The 21,153-nt window shown below is 47.0% G+C and overlaps 1 long non-coding RNA gene and 2 other non-coding genes across 10 annotated transcripts in view; all 3 read left to right on the top strand.

Moving 5' to 3' along the window:
• The first annotated feature begins 1,087 nt into the window (after positions 1 to 1,087).
• Positions 1,088 to 1,206, top strand: LOC143675167 (5S ribosomal RNA). Its single transcript, XR_013171411.1, has one exon. It is a non-coding gene; the product is annotated as a 5S ribosomal RNA (ribosomal RNA).
• Positions 1,207 to 2,807: 1,601 nt separating this feature from the next.
• On the top strand, positions 2,808 to 2,926 carry LOC143675145 (5S ribosomal RNA). The gene has a single exon (XR_013171389.1). It is a non-coding gene; the product is annotated as a 5S ribosomal RNA (ribosomal RNA).
• A 1,592-nt stretch (positions 2,927 to 4,518) lies between these two features.
• Positions 4,519 to 21,153, top strand: part of LOC143673986 (uncharacterized) — a 70,578-nt gene continuing 53,943 nt past the window's right edge. For 2 of the 8 annotated variants that reach the window (XR_013170802.1, XR_013170803.1), the window contains exons 1-2: positions 4,758 to 4,838; positions 7,031 to 7,075. This is a non-coding gene — a long non-coding RNA (uncharacterized LOC143673986). The other 6 variants (XR_013170808.1, XR_013170807.1, XR_013170800.1 and 3 more) reach the window with 6 other exon arrangements.

The raw sequence follows: 21,153 nt of genomic DNA on the forward strand, positions 1-21,153 counted from the left end.
TCCGGGACCCCCCTGCTGACCAAGGCCGGGCCACCAGGGAGCCCGGTGGGAGAAGGACGAACGGACGGGCGGGCGGCCAGAAGCATGGCAGGGAACCCATTCTGCCCGGAAAACGCCCCCACCCCCACCCACCTTCGGGTGCCCGCCGACCACCGCTCCAAAGCCAGAGGCCGCAGCCTCGGCGCCCCGGGGTCCACCGGAGGCCGGAGCTGTGCGAGAGGCCCCGCACACCGCAGCCCCGGCGGGCGTCGTCCGGGTGGCGGCCGCGCCAAGGGACTCCGGTCGGTGGGCTCCAGAGCTGCGCCTCCCCTAACGGATCCCCGAGACCGATGCCCGTGGGCAACGGCAAGGACATCGCTCTCCTCCGCCAGGCGATGATGCCTGCCGACAGCCTGCCCCCACTCCACCCCTACGCCCCCCCCCCCAACCCCGCAGGCACGACCGGCTAGCCTCCAGGTGTCGCGCCGGTCACGGGAGTGCCAGGGCCGCAGGGAGAGGGGAGGACAGGTGGGACCGGATGTCTGGACGCGCTGGCTCGGGGCGCCGGGGCGGGGTGGGGGTGGGGGTGGAGGTGGGGGGGAAGGGGCGGGAAGGGCCGTCGAGGGGACGGAGCGAGGCCACCAGCTTGGGCAGAAGACGTGCCTGTGGACTGGGCGAGCCAGCAGGCCTCGGGCGCCTCCCTCCCCCATGGCCCGGCCTGGGTTGGCCGCGCTCAGGCAAGTCCACGGGGCCGGCGGGCCCCTTACGCGCCCTGGGAGGCACGTGGGCCCCCTGCGAGGAAGGGCGGGGTGGGGCCGCCCGGCCGCTCGCTGGACAGGCGAGCCGCCAGGGGCCGCTGGCCGTTCCGGCGGGGGAGGGGCTTGGGGGAAAGCGGGACCCCGGCAGCGGCGAGCAAGTGGGGTGGGAGCCGGGGTGGGGCTGCGTCGCGAGGAGGGGCCGGGGGAGACACTCCGGGGACCGAACCGGGCTGGGCGGCGCCAAGGCTCGCAGGGCGCCGCCTCCTGGGGACGCGCGGAGCCGCGGCGCGGGCCCCGCAGCCAGCCCTCGGCAGCGCAGGCTCTTGGGGCCGGCGGTGGCAGCGGCCCGCGTCTACGGCCATACCACCCTGAACGCGCCCGATCTCGTCTGATCTCGGAAGCTAAGCAGGGTAGGGCCTGGTTAGTACTTGGATGGGAGACTGCCTGGGAATACCGGGTGCTGTAGGCTTTTGCCCTGCGCACTTCTAGTCCTGGCGCCTCCCGCTCTCCTCCTTTTGGCCTCCGCCCCCCCCGTCGCCTCCAGGCCCCCCAGCCGCCCCCAGCCGCGGCCAAACGCCGCACAGCCGGGCGCTTGGCTGCGTCCCGGGGCCGCCCACGTCCCTCGCGGACCCGAAGAAACCCAGGCCCCGCCGGGTTTCTCTCGAGGCCGAGACCCCCTTAACCCGCTGGACCCCTTCTCGCCCGTCGTGCCCTTGCCGGACGAGTTCGCCCCTGCCTGGCCCCAAACGGTGCCCGACAGAGGGCGCTCCCGCCTTGCCGCCCCGGCCGTCAGAGGCCGGCATGGCTGCCTGCCCCTGCCTGGCACCGCTGCCTTGGCACCGGGACGCCGTGCCACGGACTTGCCCTGTACTCCCGGCCCCAGGGGGCCAGACCCACCCGGCCACCCCCTCCGGCTCCTTGAGGTCCCTTACTTAGGGGCGCCTGCTCTCCAGGAACCCATCCAGCGCATTCGGCCCCCTCCGGGACCCCCCTGCTGACCAAGGCCGGGCCACCAGGGAGCCCGGTGGGAGAAGGACGAACGGACGGGCGGGCGGCCAGAAGCATGGCAGGGAACCCATTCTGCCCGGAAAACGCCCCCACCCCCACCCACCTTCGGGTGCCCGCCGACCACCGCTCCAAAGCCAGAGGCCGCAGCCTCGGCGCCCCGGGGTCCACCGGAGGCCGGAGCTGTGCGAGAGGCCCCGCACACCGCAGCCCCGGCGGGCGTCGTCCGGGTGGCGGCCGCGCCAAGGGACTCCGGTCGGTGGGCTCCAGAGCTGCGCCTCCCCTAACGGATCCCCGAGACCGATGCCCGTGGGCAACGGCAAGGACATCGCTCTCCTCCGCCAGGCGATGATGCCTGCCGACAGCCTGCCCCCACTCCACCCCTACGCCCCCCCCCCCCCCCACCCCCGCAGGCACGACCGGCTAGCCTCCAGGTGTCGCGCCGGTCACGGGAGTGCCAGGGCCGCAGGGAGAGGGGAGGACAGGTGGGACCGGATGTCTGGACGCGCTGGCTCGGGGCGCCGGGGCGGGGTGGGGGTGGGGGTGGAGGTGGGGGGGAAGGGGCGGGAAGGGCCGTCGAGGGGACGGAGCGAGGCCACCAGCTTGGGCAGAAGACGTGCCTGTGGACTGGGCGAGCCAGCAGGCCTCGGGCGCCTCCCTCCCCCATGGCCCGGCCTGGGTTGGCCGCGCTCAGGCAAGTCCACGGGGCCGGCGGGCCCCTTACGCGCCCTGGGAGGCACGTGGGCCCCCTGCGAGGAAGGGCGGGGTGGGGCCGCCCGGCCGCTCGCTGGACAGGCGAGCCGCCAGGGGCCGCTGGCCGTTCCGGCGGGGGAGGGGCTTGGGGGAAAGCGGGACCCCGGCAGCGGCGAGCAAGTGGGGTGGGAGCCGGGGTGGGGCTGCGTCGCGAGGAGGGGCCGGGGGAGACACTCCGGGGACCGAACCGGGCTGGGCGGCGCCAAGGCTCGCAGGGCGCCGCCTCCTGGGGACGCGCGGAGCCGCGGCGCGGGCCCCGCAGCCAGCCCTCGGCAGCGCAGGCTCTTGGGGCCGGCGGTGGCAGCGGCCCGCGTCTACGGCCATACCACCCTGAACGCGCCCGATCTCGTCTGATCTCGGAAGCTAAGCAGGGTCGGGCCTGGTTAGTACTTGGATGGGAGACCGCCTGGGAATACCGGGTGCTGTAGGCTTTTGCCCTGCGCACTTCTAGTCCTGGCGCCTCCGGCTCTCCTCCTTTTGGCCTCCGCCCGCCCCGTCGCCTCCAGGCCCCCCAGCCGCCCCCAGCCGCGGCCAAACGCCGCACAGCCGGGCGCTTGGCTGCGTCCCGGGGCCGCCCACGTCCCTCGCGGACCCGAAGAAACCCAGGCCCCGCCGGGTTTCTCTCGAGGCCGAGACCCCCTTAACCCGCTGGACCCCTTCTCGCCCGTCGTGCCCTTGCGGGACGAGTTCGCCCCTGCCTGGCCCCAAACGGTGCCCGACAGAGGGCGCTCCCGCCTTGCCGCCCCGGCCGTCAGAGGCCGGCATGGCTGCCTGCCCCTGCCTGGCACCGCTGCCTTGGCACCGGGACGCCGTGCCACGGACTTGCCCTGTACTCCCGGCCCCAGGGGGCCAGACCCACCCGGCCACCCCCTCCGGCTCCTTGAGGTCCCTTCCTTAGGGGCGCCTGCTCTCCAGGAACCCATCCAGCGCATTCGGCCCTCGGCAGCGCAGGCGCTTGGGGCCGGCGGTGGCAGCGGCCCGCGTCGGAAGCTTAGCACCTGGCCAATTCCCTACCCCTGCCCAGCCCAAGGACCAGTCCCTGCCCCTGTCCCAGCCCCTGGCCTTCCCCCTGCCCCAGCCCCTGCCTCAGCCCCTTCCCCTTCCCCTGTCCCTGCCCCAGCCACTGGCCCTGCCCCTTGGCCCTGCCCCTGCCCTTGCCCCTGCCACGGCCTCTGCCCCTGTACCTGTCCCAGAACCTGGCCAAGTCCCTGCCCCTGCCCCTGTCCTAGCCCATGCCCCTGGCCTTGCCCCAGGCCCTGCCCCTGTCCCTACGCAGGGCAGGTCTGAGTTGGACAGTCTGGCATAGGAGGCTGTGAAGTTGACAGCGACAAGATCTCACCCTGGCAGCAGAATAGACGAGAAGCTCTGAAAAGTCCCTGAGAGCCGAGCCAGGAGGCGAGGGTCTCTGGGGCGCCCAGGTGGCCTACAGGGGCCGCTGGCCAGAGCCACATGGGCAGGGATTGGGGTGAGTGGGGACCATGACAGAGAGAGCGAGGGGCCCAGTGAATTAGAGGGTGCCGGAGAGCGCGGGAGTGGACGGGCAGGGAGACCGGAGAGCGAGAGTTAGGGCGCGCGGGCGAGGAGTGTGTGTCGGCGGGACGCTCAGTCCTTGAGAAAGTGCCGCTCCCCCGTCCCTGAGCCCGGCGGCAGCAGCAGCGGGAGATGACCCCGTGGCCCCCACTGGACTGAGGGAGCCAGGCCGCAGCACCGCCCCACGCGCCCGACCCCGGGGCGGGCCCTGGAGCGGCCTGGGGCGCGCAGGCCCGGACCGGCGGGTGAAAGCGCGCGGGGCCCGCCCGGGCGGAGGCGGGATCGCAGCTAACCCGGGGCGCGCTTGAAGGCGCCGCGGGTCGCGGGCGGCTCCCAGGACCCTCCCCCGCGGGGTCTCTAGCGCTGCACAGCGGGTGCGCGGGAGTGCGGAGGGAGCCGTGTCGCTGCGGGGAAGTGCGGTGACGCGGGATGCGCAGGCTCGGACGGGGACGGGCGCGCGCGGGCAGAGCGGCAGCCGTTGGATGCGTTGGCCCCGCCCGGCCCGACCCCGGTAGTACCCAGGCGGCAGGGCCCCGGCGCACACCCAGTGAGGGCGCCTGGAGTCGGCGACAACTCGGGGCTCACTGCTGCTTCTCGGCCGCGGCTGGCACCCGGAGGCGCTCCCCCAAACAGTGCTGTGAGCTTGTGTTCGCTACACCCCTCTCTTAGACTGCCTTTCGTTTGCCCTCAAGGAAGCTGTGGCATGAATGGACTGAGCTGTTTTCCTACAGTAAGAGATATTCTCTCTCTGACAAATGCTGATCTTCCAGAAGGCAGATACAGAATGTGGGCTCAGACTCTCCTGAAGTTGAGGTCAACCGATAGCAAATGAGCGTTAGTCATAAATAACACCAATTAAAAAAAAATCTCTTTCTTTTTCCATTCCCACTGATACCAAACTCTTTGGGATCCTGAGTATTTTCTTCTCTGGGCTATTTCTAGAGCCTCCCATCTGGGCCCTCTGTCTCCAGTTTTTCTCCCTCCAAACCATCCCACATGTGGATTCCAGAGTAATTCTTCTGTAGCTCAGTTCTGTTCAATTTATTTAATTGAATTGAAAAAAAATCAACCAGCCAACCCATTAACCAAACAAACATACAAATGCCCTTCTATGCCTCCATCTGTTATTGGATTAACCCAACCCCTTTAACCAGTCCTATTAACCAGTTCTAACTTTCCAACCATGCCAGCTACCTCTTACTCATCTACCCCGCTAAAAAACCATACAGAGAGAAGAGGCGCATCTTATTTTCCTATCTACATTGGTAGGGCAGAAACATGTCATATCAATTTTTCTAAGCCCCCATGATGTTTAGCATAGTATTATGCCTATAATTGGGGTTCATAAAATCGCCTTTGAATGAGGAATTGAGGAATTAATGAATCATTTCCGCCTTATCTTTAGAGCCTTGCTCTTTCAACCTAATGGCTATACTTTTAAGCGTGTGAATCAGATCATTCAACATTCCTCCACTCCCCTCCATTAAAACCCTCCAGTGACTTCACATCTAGAACCAAGTCTCATATTTTTAACAAGGCCTATTGGCCCATCGGGTCTGGCCCTTTCCTGCCTGCAACCGCCTCTTCCTCTCAGTATCCTTCAGCGTTCTTTTTCCCTTCCACACTCGCCTTCTTCTATGCCTACCCCCCACCCCTCAGATCCGCCTCAGGATGTCAATACAAGCAGTTTCCTCTGAGGCAAGCTTTTCAACCAGCTTTTGTCTAGTGAATTCCCTTCATTCCTTAGATTCAGCTGACATGTCAGTTATCAGGGAAGCCATTCCCACAGTCCAGACCAGGTCGGGTCCTCTGGTTAGTAGCACCCCTCGGGATGCTCTGTGCCTCCAGCACAGATGTTATCACAATAGTAATTAATTATTTGTAAAATTATTTGGACTGTAAGTTCCACCACGATAGGAATGGCAACTGACACCCCTCCCCCCACATCCTCACCTCCCCCCACCACACACACACAGTTTCTGGCACATCCCAAGCACCCAGCCGCTGGCTGAGAAGCCCTGACTTCATGTCATCAAATACATAGAAAATCCAGGGTTGGTAAGGAGAGCCTTTATTTGAAAGGATTGTTACAAAGAGGAAAAGGGGATGCTATGGCAGAGGGACAGGGCTCTTACAAGAACGAGAATGCTCTGCCATGAGCTCCTGGAAAGTTAGGCAAAAAAGGTTTTACTTTTGTAGAGAAGAAAGAGGGAGGTGTGGGAAAGTGGGATGAAAGGTTGCTGTGATCCCATAGCAGCTCTGAGATGGCTTACCCTGAAGCAGCAAATTTTCTGGGAGACATGTTAAAGTTCAGACCTGGAAGAGGGAAAGAATCGTAAACAAAGTTTGATAAACAAGCATTTTGTTCCAAATTTCAGCAGTGGGGACAGGCACAGGTGGTTTGGCTAATCATTTATGAGGTGGAGAATGGGAATATTGGGGGGACCATATCATAGGTAAAGGAGGGGTGTATGTGAGTCTTATGGAAGTCTTTTGGGGGTGTCGGGGTGTGGCTCGTTGATTGCTGTTCTTTGCAGTTTTCCAGAATACAAAGATTGGGGCAGATTTCTTAACCTTTGCTGTTTTCCAGGATCACACGGTTCAGGCAAACATTTATCAGTTGTTTTTCTTAGTTATTTGGATTCCGTTTCTGCCAGTCCCATCTGGAGGTGGAGGACAAGTGCTTAGATCATTTTGAGAATAGCCATTGTATGACCTCTAATGTAAAGAAGAGACAAAGTTGCAAGCAGCAACAAGCTCTGCAAATACATAGCCATAGCTCCTAACCAGCATTCATCGATATTTAGAGAGCTGAAGTCAGAGGCTAGTCTGCTTAGCACTGTTCATTTATGTGGGCATGAATATTTTCCATAATGTTGCCTCTAGACATAAAAAGAAATTGCTTGAAGAATACTAGATTTAATGCTAGTTTACCAATGTCTAGAATTTCAAATTGAATGCAAACACCTTGAAGTCAAGGACTGTTTCTTTTACTTCTTTTATAGGTAGCTCCAATGCTTTGCTCCTCATGGCAAAAATTGGGTCGAGAGGTATGTACTGCTTTTTTTTTAATGCAATTTGATTGAGATATATTCACACACCGTATAACCCATCCAAAGTATACAATCAATGGCTCACAGTATTGCCATATAGTTGTGCATTTGTCATCACAATCAATTTTAGAACATTTTCATGACTCCAAAAAGAGAAATAAAAATAAAAAAGAAAATCCAAAATATCACATACCCCCTTCCCCCATTATTATTATTTTTTGTCTTTATTTTATGACTTATCTACCCATATAAGGTAGATAAATGTAGTTTCAAACTACCTGGATAAAGGTAGTTTCAGTCACAAGTTTTTTTTACAATCATATGGACACATGATAAAAGCTAATCAATTATACAATTATTTTGGATTACAGTTCAATAATTTCAGGTATTTCCTTCTAGCTAGTCTAATACACTGGAAACTAAAAAGAATTATCTGCATAATGAGTCAGCAGTTATAATTATTTATAAATCCTAATTTCTCAGTTACACCTCCTCCCTCTCATTTGATCATTCTGTTAATCTTCAGGGATATCTGGGCAATGACTATTTTAACTTCTTTATGCTGGAAAGGGGTGGTGACCTCAGGGCGTAGAGGGATTTCTTGGAGAGACTGAAACCTCTGAGTTTCAGGGCTTATCTGCTATAGGAACAACCCGGAGGCCTTAAGTTTCTAAAAAAATAAACTTACTAAGAAAACTTTTATAGGGTCTTAGATAGAGCCCAGGTTATTCTTTAGGTTTGCAGGAGTACTGTTGGTTGGGGCTTGATATACTGTGGCAGTTTGCAATATCTGGCTGAAGCTTGCATAAGAATAACCTTAGAATGACCTCTCAACTCTATTAGAAATCTCTTAGCCACTGAAACTTTATTTTATTTCATTTCTTTCCCCCCCTTTCAGTTAAGAAGGCATTCTAAATCCCATGATGCCAAGACCAGGCTCATCCCTGCAAGTCATGTCCCACATTGCCAGGGAGATTTACACTCTTGAGAGTCATGTCCCACATAGGTGGGAGGGTAATGAGTTTATTTGCAGAGTTAATTTAGAGAGAGAGGCCACATCTAAACAACAAAAGAAGTTCTCTGGGGGTGACTCCTAGACGTATTTAAAGTAGGCTTAGTTTGCAATTGCAGAAATAGGTTTTGTAAGGACAAGGCTCAAGATTGAGGGCTTGGCTTATTAAGTTGGGAGTCCCTAATGCTTGAGAGAATATCAGGAATTCCCCAGGTGGAGAAGTTTAATCATTTCATATTTTTTTCTCCAGTTCCTCAAAGGGACTTTGCAAATACTTTTTTATTTTCTGCTCCAAATACTCTGAAATGTATCTGGATATTACATTAATCTGTACAGAATATCAAAATCTCATTTCTAGAGTCCATGAATTATGTTATTTAAATAAACTGACTAAACAGGTTAGATTAGATAGTGTGCTACAGAAAATTTAAATTTTGGACAAAATAAGCATCTCTTCCTTTCATCCACAGAAGTTGAAGTTTAAAAATACAGACACTATCATCCTTTACCCTGTGTATTAGTTAGGATTCTCTAGAGAAACAGAATCAACAGGAAACATTCGCAAATATAAAATTTTAAAAAGTGTCTCACGTGACCATGGGAATGCAGAGTCCAAAATCCACAGGGCAGGCTGTGAAGCTGACGATTCCGATGGAGGGTCTGGATGAACTCCACAGGAGTTCGGCTCCCTGGCTGAAGCAGGAAGAGAGCCTGTCTCTTCTGAATCCTCCTTAAAAGGCTTCCAGTGATTAGATTAAGCATCATTCATTGCAGAAGACACGCCCCTTGTCTGATTACAAATGGAATCAGCTGTGGATGCAGCTGACATGATCATGATTTAATTCTATGAAATGTCCTTATCGCAACAGATAGGTCAGCGCTTGTCCAACCAGACAAACAGGTACTTGGCCAAGTTGACACATGAACCTGACCATGACACCCTGTATTCTGTTTTACCTTAACCCTAGCCACACCAGCTTCATTTATATCTTTAAGTGAAGTCTGGTCTCTTTTTCCACTTCTTTAACAATTGCTGTATGGAGTAATACTGACTTTCAGAGCTGCAGAACTCTAACTCTGAGTCTCAAGTGTCACAAAGATACCTAAAGTTCCAGAAAACTACCAGGTTATACACAAAGAGTACAACATCTCAGAATTTAGAAGTAACACTTAAAACTTAGGAACATATGTGACTGCTGTAAGAGCTTACAATCTAGGAACCTTTACAATGAGCCTTATTGAACGTTATGTACTCCTTAATTACCAATTGCTCAGTCTTTGCCATTTTCTATCTCCTGAAAAACTGTCCTCTCAAATTCAATTCTCAGAGTTTGCTCGTTGTAGTTAGGCTTATTAGTGAGACCATACAATATTTGTCCTTTCCTTTCTGGCTTATTTCACTCAACATAATGTCCTCAAAATTTATTCACCTAGTTGCATGCCTCACAACTTCAATCCTCTCTGCAGCCACACAATATTCCATTGTATGTATATACCACAGTTTGCCTTTTCACTCATCAGTGAATGTACCCTTACATCATCTCCATCCATTGGCAATAGTGAATAATACTGCCATAAACAATGGTATGCAAATGTCTGTTCATGTGCCTGCTTTCAGATCATTCAAGTGTATACCTAATAACAGGGTTGCAGGTTCGTATGGCAACCCTGTACTTAGCCTCCTGTGAACTGCCACGCTGCCCTTCAGAGGGGCTGTACCACTCTACTTCCCTGCCCACAGTGAACAGGTGTTTATATCTCTCTCCATATCTTATCCATCACTTGTCTATTTTTAAAATTCTTATGATGTTTTATTCACACACCGTACAATCCATCCTAAGTGTACAATTGGTAGCTCCTCGTATAATAACATAGCTATGCTTTTACCACCATAAGCTATATGAGAACATCTCCATTACTTCTGCAAAGAAGGAAGAAGAAGAAATAAAGAGAAACGAGAACAAAAACAAAAGTCGCACATCCCTCCCTTATATCCCCCTCTTACTGACATTTAGCTTTGCTGTCATTCCTCTGTTGCAATTAATAAAAGAATATTACAATGTTGCCATTAACTATAAACCGTAGTTTACACTGATTATTTTTTTCCATACACCATCCCATTTTTAACACCTTGTAATGTGACATTCATTATCCCTCACATAAAAACTTTCTTATATTTGTACATTTGATTATCATCATTGTCCACTCTAGGTTTTGCTAAGTTATACAGTCCCAGAATTTATCCTCTGTCTTTCCTTCTAGTGTCATACATGTCCCTAGCCTTCATCTTTCAACTATACTCACACTCAGCATTGTTCATTATACTTACAATATTGGGCTACCATCACACAGTATTGTATTATCCATTTCTGCATTTCTATTTTTAAAATTTTATGATGTTTTATTCACACACCATACAATCCATCCTAAGTGTACAATCGGTGGCTCCTCGTATAATAACATAGCTATGCTTTTACCACCATAAGCTATATGAGAACATCTCCATTACTTCTGCAAAGAAGGAAGAAGAAGAAAAAAAGAGAAACAAGAACAAAAACAAAAGTCGCACATCCCTCCCTTATATCTTATATTGAGAATGTTCAATATCCTTATTGAACATTCTCTACTCCAGCATCAAAAGCCCAGTCTCTACCCTCTTTCTGTCTCCTAATAAACTATGTTCTCAACTTTAATTCTGAGTTTGCTCATTATATTTAGTTCATATTAGTGAGACCATACAGTATTTGTCCTTTTGTTTCTAGCTTATTTCACTCAACATATGTCCTCAAGATCGTTGCATGAGTCAGAACTTTATTTCATCTTACAGCTGTGTAGTATTCCATTGTATGTATATACCACAGTTTGTTTAGCCACTCGTCTGTTGATGGGCATTTGGGCTGTTTACATCTTTTGGAGATTGCGAATAATGCCGCTGTAAACATCGCTATGCAAATGTCTGTTCATGTCCCTGTTTTCAGTACTTCCAAGTATAAACCTAATATGGGGATTGCTGAATCATGCAGCAATTCTATACATAGCTTCCTGAGGAGCCATCAGACTGCCTTCTAGAGTGGCTGCACCATTCTACATTCCTACCAATAGTTAATTATGTGTACCTATTTCTCCATATCCTCTCCAGCACTTGTAGTTTTCTGATTTGTTTTGTTTTTTAATAATGGCCATTCTAGTAGGTGTGAGATGATATCTCATGGTTTTGATTTGCATTTCCCTAATAGCTACTGAAGTTGAGCATCTTTTCATATGCTTTGGTAAAAGTGTCTATCCATGTCTTCAATTTTTTTAATTGGACTGTCTCCTTGTTGTAGAGTTGTAGGATCTCTTTATATTCTGGATATTAAACCTGTATCTGATATGTGGTTTCCAAATATTGGAAACCTTTTACCTTCTTGACAAAGTCCTTGAACGTGCAAAAGTAATCAGTTTTGAGGAGATCCCATTTACCTATTTCTTCTTTTATTGCTTACACTTTGGATATAAGGTTTAGGAAACCATCTCCTATACAAGATATTTCCCTACATTTTCTTCTAAAAGTATTATGGCCTGTTCTGGTTTGCAAGCTGCCAGAATGCAATATACCAGAAATGGAATGGCTTTTAAAAGGGGGAATTTATTAAGTTGCATGTTTACACTTCTAATACTGTAAAAATGTCCAAATTAAGACAAGGCTATGAAAATCTCCACATTAAGGCACCAAGTTCAGGGTTTCTCTCAGCTGGAAGGGCATGGAGAAACATGGTGATGTCTGCTAGCTTTCTCTCCAGGCTTCTTATTTCATGAAGCTCCCCTGGGGATGTTTTTCTTCTTCATCTCCAAAGGTCTCTGGCTGCATGGGCTCTGGTGGCTTTGTGGCTCTGAAACTTTGCCCAAAATGTTTCCTCTTTTAAAGGATTCCAGGAAACTAATCCAGACCTACCTGGATTGGGCAGAGTCACATTTCCCTCTAATCAAAGGTTAATACCCATAACTGGGCATGCCATATCTCTGTGGAGATAATCTAATCAAATTTCCAACCCACAATATTGAATAGGGATTAAAAGAAATGGCTGGTAGAATGCTTGCCTTCCATGTGGGAGCCCCAGGTTGATTCCCGGACCATGCACCCTCCTTCCAAAAGAAAAGGCTGCCTCCACAAGATGCATCAGGATTAAAACATGACTTTTCTAGGGTACATAATCCTTTCAAACTGGCACATGGCCTTAGCTCTAATGTTTAGGTCTTTGATCAATTTTGAGTTAATTTTTGTGTAAGGTGTGAGATATAGATCCTCTTTCATTCTTTTGCATATGGACATCAAGTTCTCCAAACACCATTTGTTGAAGAGGCTGCTCTGTCCCAGTTGGTTTGGCTTGACTGCCTTATCAAAGATCTATTGTCCATAGATGAGAGGGTCTATTTCTGAACACTCAATTTGATTCCATTGGTCAGTATATTTACTTTTATGCGTGTACCATGCTGTTTGACCGCTGTAACTTTTTTTTTTTTAACATGGGCAGGCACTGGAAACTGAACCTGGGTCTCTGGCATGGCAGGCGAGAACTCTGCCACTAAGCCACAATTGCCTGCCCCACTGTAGCTTTGTAATATGCTTTAAAGTCAAGTAGTGTGAGATCCCCCATTTCATTTTTCTTTCTCAAGATATTTTTAGCTATTCAGGGCACACTGCCCTTCCAAATAAATTTGATTGTTGGCTTTTCTATTTCTGCAAAGTAAGTTTTGGGAATCTAATTGGTATTGCATTGAATTTGTAAATCAATTTGGGTAGAACTGACCTCTTCACTATATATAGTCTTCCAATCCAGGAACATGGAATATCTTTCCATTTATTTAGGTCTTCCTTTATTTCTTTTTGCAGTGTTTTGCAGTGTTCTATGTACAGGCCTTTTGTGACCTTGGTTAAATTTATTCCTAAATATTTTATTCTTTTGGTTGCTATTGTAAGTGGATTTTTTTCTTGCTTTCCTCCTCAGATTGCTCATTACTAGTGTACAGAAACATTACTGATTCTTTCACATTAATCTTGTATCCAGTCACTTTTCTGTACTTGTTTATTAGCTAGAGCTACAGCTTTGCTGTAGATTTTTTTTGATTTTCAATATATAGTATCATATCATCTATAAACAGTGAGAGTTTTACCTCTTCCTTTCCAATATGGATGCCTTTTATTTCTTTTCTCTTGCCTAATTCTATAGCTAGGACTTTCAGCATGTTGAATAACAATGGTGACAGTGGGCATCCTTGTTTTGTTCCTGATCTTAGAGGGAAAGCTTTTAGTCTTTCTCCATTCGATTTGATGCTAGCTGTGTTTTTTTTCATACGTTCCCTTTATCAGGTTGAGGAAGTTTCCTTTTATTCCTGTCCTTTGAAGTGTTTTCATCAAGAAAGGATGATGAATTTTATCAAATGCTTTTTCTGCATCAGTCGAGATGATCATGTGATTTTATTTCCCCTTTGATTTATTGATGTGGTGTATAACCTTAATTGACATTCTTGTGTTGAGCAACCTTGCATACCTGAAATAAAATCCATTCATTTAATGTGCTGCTGGCTTCAATTTGCAAGTATTTTGTTTGGGATTTTTTAACCTATATTCATTTTAGAGATAGTCTGTAAATTTCTTTTGTTGTAGTATCTCTGTCTGGTTTTGGTAGTAGGGTCATGTTGGCATCATAGTTTGAATTAGGTAGCTTTCCCTCCTCTTCAATTTTTTTTTGAAGAGTTTGAGCAGGAGTGATACTAATTCTTCTCTGAATGCTTGGTAGAATTCACATGTGAAGTCATCTGGTCCTGGACTTTTCTTTTTTGGGATATTTTTGATGACTGATTCAATCTCCTTACATGTGATTGTCTGTTGAGGTCTTCTATTTCTTCTCCAGTCAGTGCTGGTTGCTCACGCTTTTCTAGGAAGCTACCTATTTCATCTAAGTTGTCTCATTTGTAGCATATAGTTGCTCATAGTATCCTGTCATTATCACTTTTATTTCTGTGGGTTTAGTAGTTATATCCCCCACTCTCATTTCTGATTTTATTTTTTATTTGCATTCTCTCTCTCTCTCTTTTTTTTTGGTCAGCCTAGCTAAGGGTCCATCAATTTTATTGATTTTCTCAAAGAACCAACTTCTGGTTTTGCTTAGTCTCTCTATGTGTGTAGATTTTTGCAACAGCTTACTGTTGCCATTCTCCTACTCTTTCTTTATCTTTTAAACTTTTGCTCACCTCTCCCTCCACCCCATCTTGTCCCAAAGTGTTCATTTCCTCTTGTATCAAACCTCTAGCAGTTTGAATGCTGTCTATTTCTGTTCTTATGGGGGGGTCTGCTGCTAGATAAGGGGTGCAGTGGGATATGCATGTGTGTGTGTGTGAGAGAGAGAGAGAGAGAGAGAAGGAGTTGGTGGTCTTTTCCAAAGTATGGCCTCAAAATAAAGAATCTAAAAAAGATTTTGACTTTTCGTACCAATAAATAAATTTCCTGCCAGCATATCTCTGCTATATTCTTATGCTAAGCTGCTATCTTCCTCCTTGCCATCTTTGACTCCTTACAAAGAAAATCCTTGTTACAAAGGCTTCCTTCTTTTACCCCAGCCTAGGTAGATACTAGCCTATGGAAAGGGAGAGAGAGATAAATCCACCACATGGGATTTTTATAAAATGTGTAGGGAGTATGAATGAATGATGAATAATCCTCATGATTAATTGGTTACTTGGTTGAGAAATTGGTTACTTGGTTGAGAGCTAAGGAATTATATTAGCACCTATCTCCTAAAGCCACAGAAACATTGAGATATATATTAATGAGCTGATGGGAGCAACATTGAACTTACAAAAATAAAGCTGCCTGTCATTAGGAAAATATGAGACCACCAATGTAAAAAAAAATCAATCTTTAAATTTAACTTTTGAAATGTTCAGCAAATGTCTTTTCTTTTTTACTTTACTGAATTTGGTAAAGAATATTTTCAAAAGCACTTAGAGTTTCAGAACTCCTGAATGCACACATATGCAAAGATAAAAACCCAGTACAGAACACGTTTAAGTGGGGGGAAATGTAAGAACTATGCTGCCCAAGATCAAAGCCTGAAAACTGACTTGTAGAAGATGAGTGACACCCAGGACATCTGTTTGGTAGGGTGTGAACCACTTCTGCCCTGAGCAGGAGAAAACACACTATCCCAGCACAAAACCTTCAAAATAGTTTTATTAGCTCATTTTAAGAGCCTTGTCACACTCCCAGTAAGGAATCAGTAATTTCTACTTAACAGATAAAATTAGTCCCTTGTGGCTCTGATCCAGAGTACAAAATCCATATGTCCAACCCCCTCTAAGGATATTGAAGAAGTCCTAACAAGGAGGGAAAAGAAATGTCCCAGTATTCCCAGAAAAGCTAGTGGGATAGCTGTTGCTATAGGTGAGAATTTGATTGACCTGATTATGTCCAAGTTGCTTTGGCTAAATGAAGCAGGTAAAACGTTATTGGAAAGGCTCTTTATAGAGTTCCCTCACTTAGCAGTGGGCTGCAAAATAAAGACAGCTGGTAATGGATTTCACCCCATTCTTTATTGCAAATGCAGCCATTCAAGTCCCTTCCAGGGATCTCACGTTGGCAAGCACTCCCTGGACTTAAACTTCTCCCCACAGTGATGTGCTGCCTGCTATGGAATCACAATTCATCATTTAATAGGAATCCTTGTGTGACTGAATGCATTGCCATCTCCTCCCTGTGCCAGAAGCAGTAGAGTGAGAGATTCTGACAGTGGCTGAAAGCTTTAGAATTCTGATTTTGCTTCAGAAACAGACTGGATGGACAGGCTTAATCTGGCACTCTCTGCTTGCCAAACTTTTAAGAATTTGACTCAAGACCATAGAAGCCAGGCCCATGGATTAAAATACTCTCAATGGGTTATTTAAAACTTTTTGGAACAGTGAAGCATATTTATGCAGGAGCCCTTTTGTTTGACAAAAATAAAAAAGGAAAGAAAGGAGCTGGTGGTGAGATTGAGTGTTTTTTTTTCTTTAATGCTTTTAGATTGTGTTTAAAAGATAAGTGGATGGAAAATTCAGTGACTCTAATCTTTCATGGCAGTGTTACTGGAGTCTCAGGCAAGATGCATAGAGAACTCGGTATGATTTTCCCTCTCCCAGGGATTCACCCTGAGCAGCTGTCATAGCTCCCTTCCCTTCCCAGACACATAGTTCAGTGAATCTTTCAATATTCCATTGCTTCTGCCCTCTTTGCTCCTTCAAATGAGCCCACAGCCTAGAGCAGAGGTGAGATGGTATCTGTCTATAATAGAGTGATTTGCTGAGTGTTGAAAGGACAGTTTATCCTCAAGTATTTAGTTAGTGTTTTTTTTATTCCTTCTTCCTCTTATTTATCATGAATACCTACCTATCATGAGAGTGGGGAAGGCATAACTAAAGGCAGTAGTTCTTAATCTACTTGTGGAGTTAAACAAAAAATACGGATGCTGGTGCCCCACAATCTCTGAGGCCCAGGCTTTGGCCACTCTTTTAGAGGTCCCTAGTGATTCTACTATGGACTCTGTTGAGAACCACTGGGTGAGGCCAGTAAAAGTGAAGATCTTATTTCCTAGAAAGGTAAGGCTAAAACATACCTGTTTATCAAATGCTAGTTGATAGCTCCTAGCAAGTTTTACCTTGAATGATCACTCAAATATGGGTAAACAGAGGGTGAAGATCAATTCTGTTGCTTCTTCCTTTTGTATGGCACTAGCCAAGAGCAGCAGGGTTTGACAATGGGGAATAGGGGCAGGGGTTCAAGGCAGAAATGATAGTGGTGATTGGTCAGGAGGGAGATCCCTAACCCTGGAAAGACTGAGATGCTCAAAATTAATTGAATTAATAATACTAAATAATATGTAACTTTTTCAGGGAGGAATTCAGTCAGCTGCAAGTATGGAAAATTGAACAAGAGAAGCTTTAACAAAAAGGGGTCTATTTTCTCACATAATGGAAATTCAGAAACTAGACACTTGTTAATATTAGTCAAACAGCTCCAAGGGACCCCCTTCTTTCTAAGTTTTCTTCCCTGTCACCTTTAGTGCATCATGTTTTCATCTCACGTTTGTTCTCCCATGGTTTCCAGATGGCTGCTGCAGGTCCAGAGAGGAATCCTCTTCAAGCAGAACGGGGTAGAGGAGGGTGGTGGCAGCTATGGCCTCTCTCCTTTTATCAGAAAGCAAAAGCTTTCCCTGATACAGCTCTAACAGACTTCTCTTTAGGTTTCACTGGCCAGGACTCGGATATATAGCTGCCCACAAGCCTCCAATTTTAAGGAAGGCTGAGAAGTCAGAGAACAGGATTGTCCTGCTAGTTTTCCAGAAATGATCCGTGGTCCCAGAGGTTAACAAATTGGTGTCCTGAGCAAAATCAGGGGGTTGTCAGCAAGGGAGAAGGAAGGGTAGTTTTTGGGTTAGTGACCAATGGTGTCTGCCACAGCATCCCACAGGGAATTTGAGTTGTCCGGTTGTCGCCCTTAACATAAACTTGTTACTGACACTGCTGCAGCTGTTTTCTCCCTGGAGGGTCTCTGAGGCTTTCAGGGGAGACATCTCAAGGCAAAAATTTCAGACAGAATATAACAAACAGCTCCCTTCCATTCTTAACTCCTTAGAGGTAAAAAGCTGAAGACTTCAGCCAAAATCTTGCTATGCAGTTGTTATGTTCTTTCTTTCTATATGTGTTTTTCACTTTGTAGCTATGAACATTAGGCTGAAAGGATGGAAAACACACTGCACTGACAATAGCACCATCTTCCGTCCAGAGAAATGTCAGCTTCTCAACAGATCATAGTTTTTGGTTATGCAACAATCCATTCATTCAGAAATAAGGATGCATATACAATGCATGCATTGAAAAACCTTTTCCATGGGTTTTGGTCCCTGTGCGCCTACCTCAGGTCAACATTTTCTTCATTCATTAATTTCTGTGGCTATCTATTAGTATTGCAGTGGACTTGCCAAATGCTTCCCTGGTGCTTTATGAAAGACCAAGTTATATATTTGCCATGCTCCCTGACGATGGTAACAGTGAGTTCAAGAAAACATACTTAAAGGAAGAAGACATTTGAGAGAACATTTACTTGGATCACTTTCCCTAACTTATACTTTCTCTTTCCCATTCACTCTTGCTCCTTTCTTCATCACCCTTACTGAGAGGGAAGCAGTATTCATTAGAAGTTGGGGATGTAAGATGAGTCAAGATTAAAATTCAGAGGTACCGGCAAGCAATCAAATGTATAGATGTACTATTTCAGTTTAGAAAGGAATCAAGGATGTATGTCTTTAGGGATCTCAATGAAAGATTTAAAATATAAGGTGTAGACAACTACAACCATAGATGTGAATTATTTACACATTGGAACCAGTGAACCAGTGGTGAGAACCAGAGGGGCAGGAAGAAGTATGTGAGCGGATGTGACTCCTCTGAGAGTTCTCCTGGGTACATGCAGAATGACACGGCACAAATGGAGTTTCTTTCTCAAAACCTCACATACTTGCTGGCCTAGGAGACAGGGGATGTGGCAGGCTTTGGGTATAAGGAGTGCAAGTGAGACTGTTGAAAATGAGAACTACTGTAGCTAAACAGAAGGCAAGGGAAAACTCTAAAACTTGACCGTATTGGCATTTGTTTTTGATGTTAAAATAACAGCTAATTGCAAACCTTAATTCATTTCGGGATGAAGCAGAAAAATTGCAGGGAGTAGAGAATGCAAACTACTCAACCCTATTCACGTTTCACTGCCAATGCGACGATTCATCTTGGTGAGAATGAGGAAGGCTAGAAGGCAGTTCCCACACTGGGCCTCCCCTTTTATCAAAGCAGCAAATTGTTTCATATTGAACCAGGCAACAGGATTTCAGCTTTCAAACGCTCATGTTTCAAGGGTAATTATGTTACTGGAAATTTTCCTACTGATCAATTTAGAATACTATCACTATAAAATACTGAATCTAGTCATCTAGTTTCAAGTGAGTGACTACCATGTTTCTGGTACTGTGCTTGGTATTTTGTACACAAAATGAATTAAAGTACAATCCCAATTCTTAAGAATCTTATAAGCTTGTGGCTGAAACATGCATATTCATTCATTCATACAACTGATTTACAGACTGCCTACTGTATGCTAGACACCATGGGAACAAGGATTGTGTAGACGGTCAACTGGCTATAATAGCATATTTTTCTTGCCGTTATGGAGGCAATGTAGGGTAGTGCCCAGGCTTTGGGTCAGACAGCTCTGCTGATTTTTTGTTTTTATATTACACTGTGGCAAGTTACTTAACCTCTCTGATCCTCAGTTTCCTCATCTGTAAAATGAGACAAAGAATGGCATTCATGAGTTATTTTGAGGATTAAATGCAATAATACACTTAAAGATATTACCATGTCTGGCTTACAATAAGTGACAAGTAACTGTTAGCCATTATTATTAATATGATTAAAAGTTTGGGGAATGTACAAATAGATGAGGAAAAATATGAAAAAAAAACAAACCCAAACGTTTGGGGAATATAAAAATAGAAGTAAGTTACGGTTAGGGCCACTAGAAAAGTCTGAGAGTGCCTTGTAATTTGAGTTCTGGTGGGTATTCACTCAATAAGCATTTATTTAGCGTGATATAGTTAGAGGTGCAGATGCTGAAATAAGAATGATAAAAGACAGCCCCTGCCCTGACCTTAAATCACTGCTGGGGTTGAGAGGTGAGGTGAGGGGAATGGTGGGGGGAGGGGAGGGAAGTAAACCTGGAATTATAACATAGTCTGACAAATGCTATGCTGGTGATATGTCAGGATGTTTGGGGGATTTGGAAGAGGGTCCCCTAATTTAGGTGGGGTATTTTTGGTGGGAGTGAGGTATTAAGAAATGACCTTCTGGAGAGATGGCCTTGGGGTTGTGTCTTAAAAGAAAAAAAGCTAGTCAGGTGGAGTAAGGGTAAGGACTTTCCAGAAGAGGTAAGATTAATTTGTATATGGGGCTTGTTAGGAGGATGAGGCTGGAGAAGTAGGAAATGGCTGTATCATGAGACGTGTATTATCATGCTAAGAAATTCAAACATTATTCTGAGAATTATGGGAAGTTAGTGATTTAATTTGAGGAAGATCATCCTGGTAGCACTAAGGAATAAATTACTCCTGAGTGAGGTGTGAATCAGGTAGGAGGTTATTGTGGTTATTTTAATAACAAATGAGGAGAGTATAAAACTAAGGTATTAGTAGTGGGTACAGAGAGGAGGGCACACGAAGAGATTTATAAAAAAGTTACATGGGGGTGGTGCGACGATGTCTCAGTGGCAGAATTGTCACCTGCCATGCAGGAGACCTGGGTTTGATTCCCTGTCCCTGCCCATGCAAAAAACAAAACAAAAAAATTATATGGATGCGATTTGAGGACTGATTATATGTTGGAAGCAAGGAAGGGATGGAGGTCTAGTGTGCCTACTGGAATTTTGACTTGGGCTGCAGAATAAATGATGGCCATTCCTCTAAATAAGGGAATATCTGAGAATTTAATTTGTGGGGAGTACTAGTGTTAGGGGAGAGAGGTGGAGGGAATGAGGATGATGAGTTTAGATTTGTAAAAGTGGAGATTGAGAATGCCCTGAGTGAAATTCAAATGGAGATGTCCAGGGGGCAGTTGGGTAGATGGGTTGAGCTTGGGAGAGAGATCCAAACTGGAGATGTAGATTTTTTCATCATTAGCATGTAAACAGTACTTGAATCTATTGTTTTAACAAAGTCATTCAAGGAAAATTTATTGAGGGGGAGAGCAGAGACCTGAAGAGAAAACCCTGGAAACATCAATATGAAATGGTTGGAAAGAAGAAGAGCTTGTAAGAGATTAAGAAGGAACAGTTGGTGAAGCAGGGGGAAGAAAACAAAACAGGAGGAAGCTATATGATGAAAACCAGAGGTAGAGAGTGCTTCAAGAAAGAGGACTATTTACCTAGTAAGATAAGACAGTAACAAGGCAGAGAGGGGAATATTAGGTTAAAAGCCTGGATAGCTTTCACCAGATCCTAACAACA

This window comes from Tamandua tetradactyla, chromosome 2, assembly GCF_023851605.1.
Source record: "Tamandua tetradactyla isolate mTamTet1 chromosome 2, mTamTet1.pri, whole genome shotgun sequence".
NCBI lineage: Eukaryota > Metazoa > Chordata > Mammalia > Pilosa > Myrmecophagidae > Tamandua > Tamandua tetradactyla.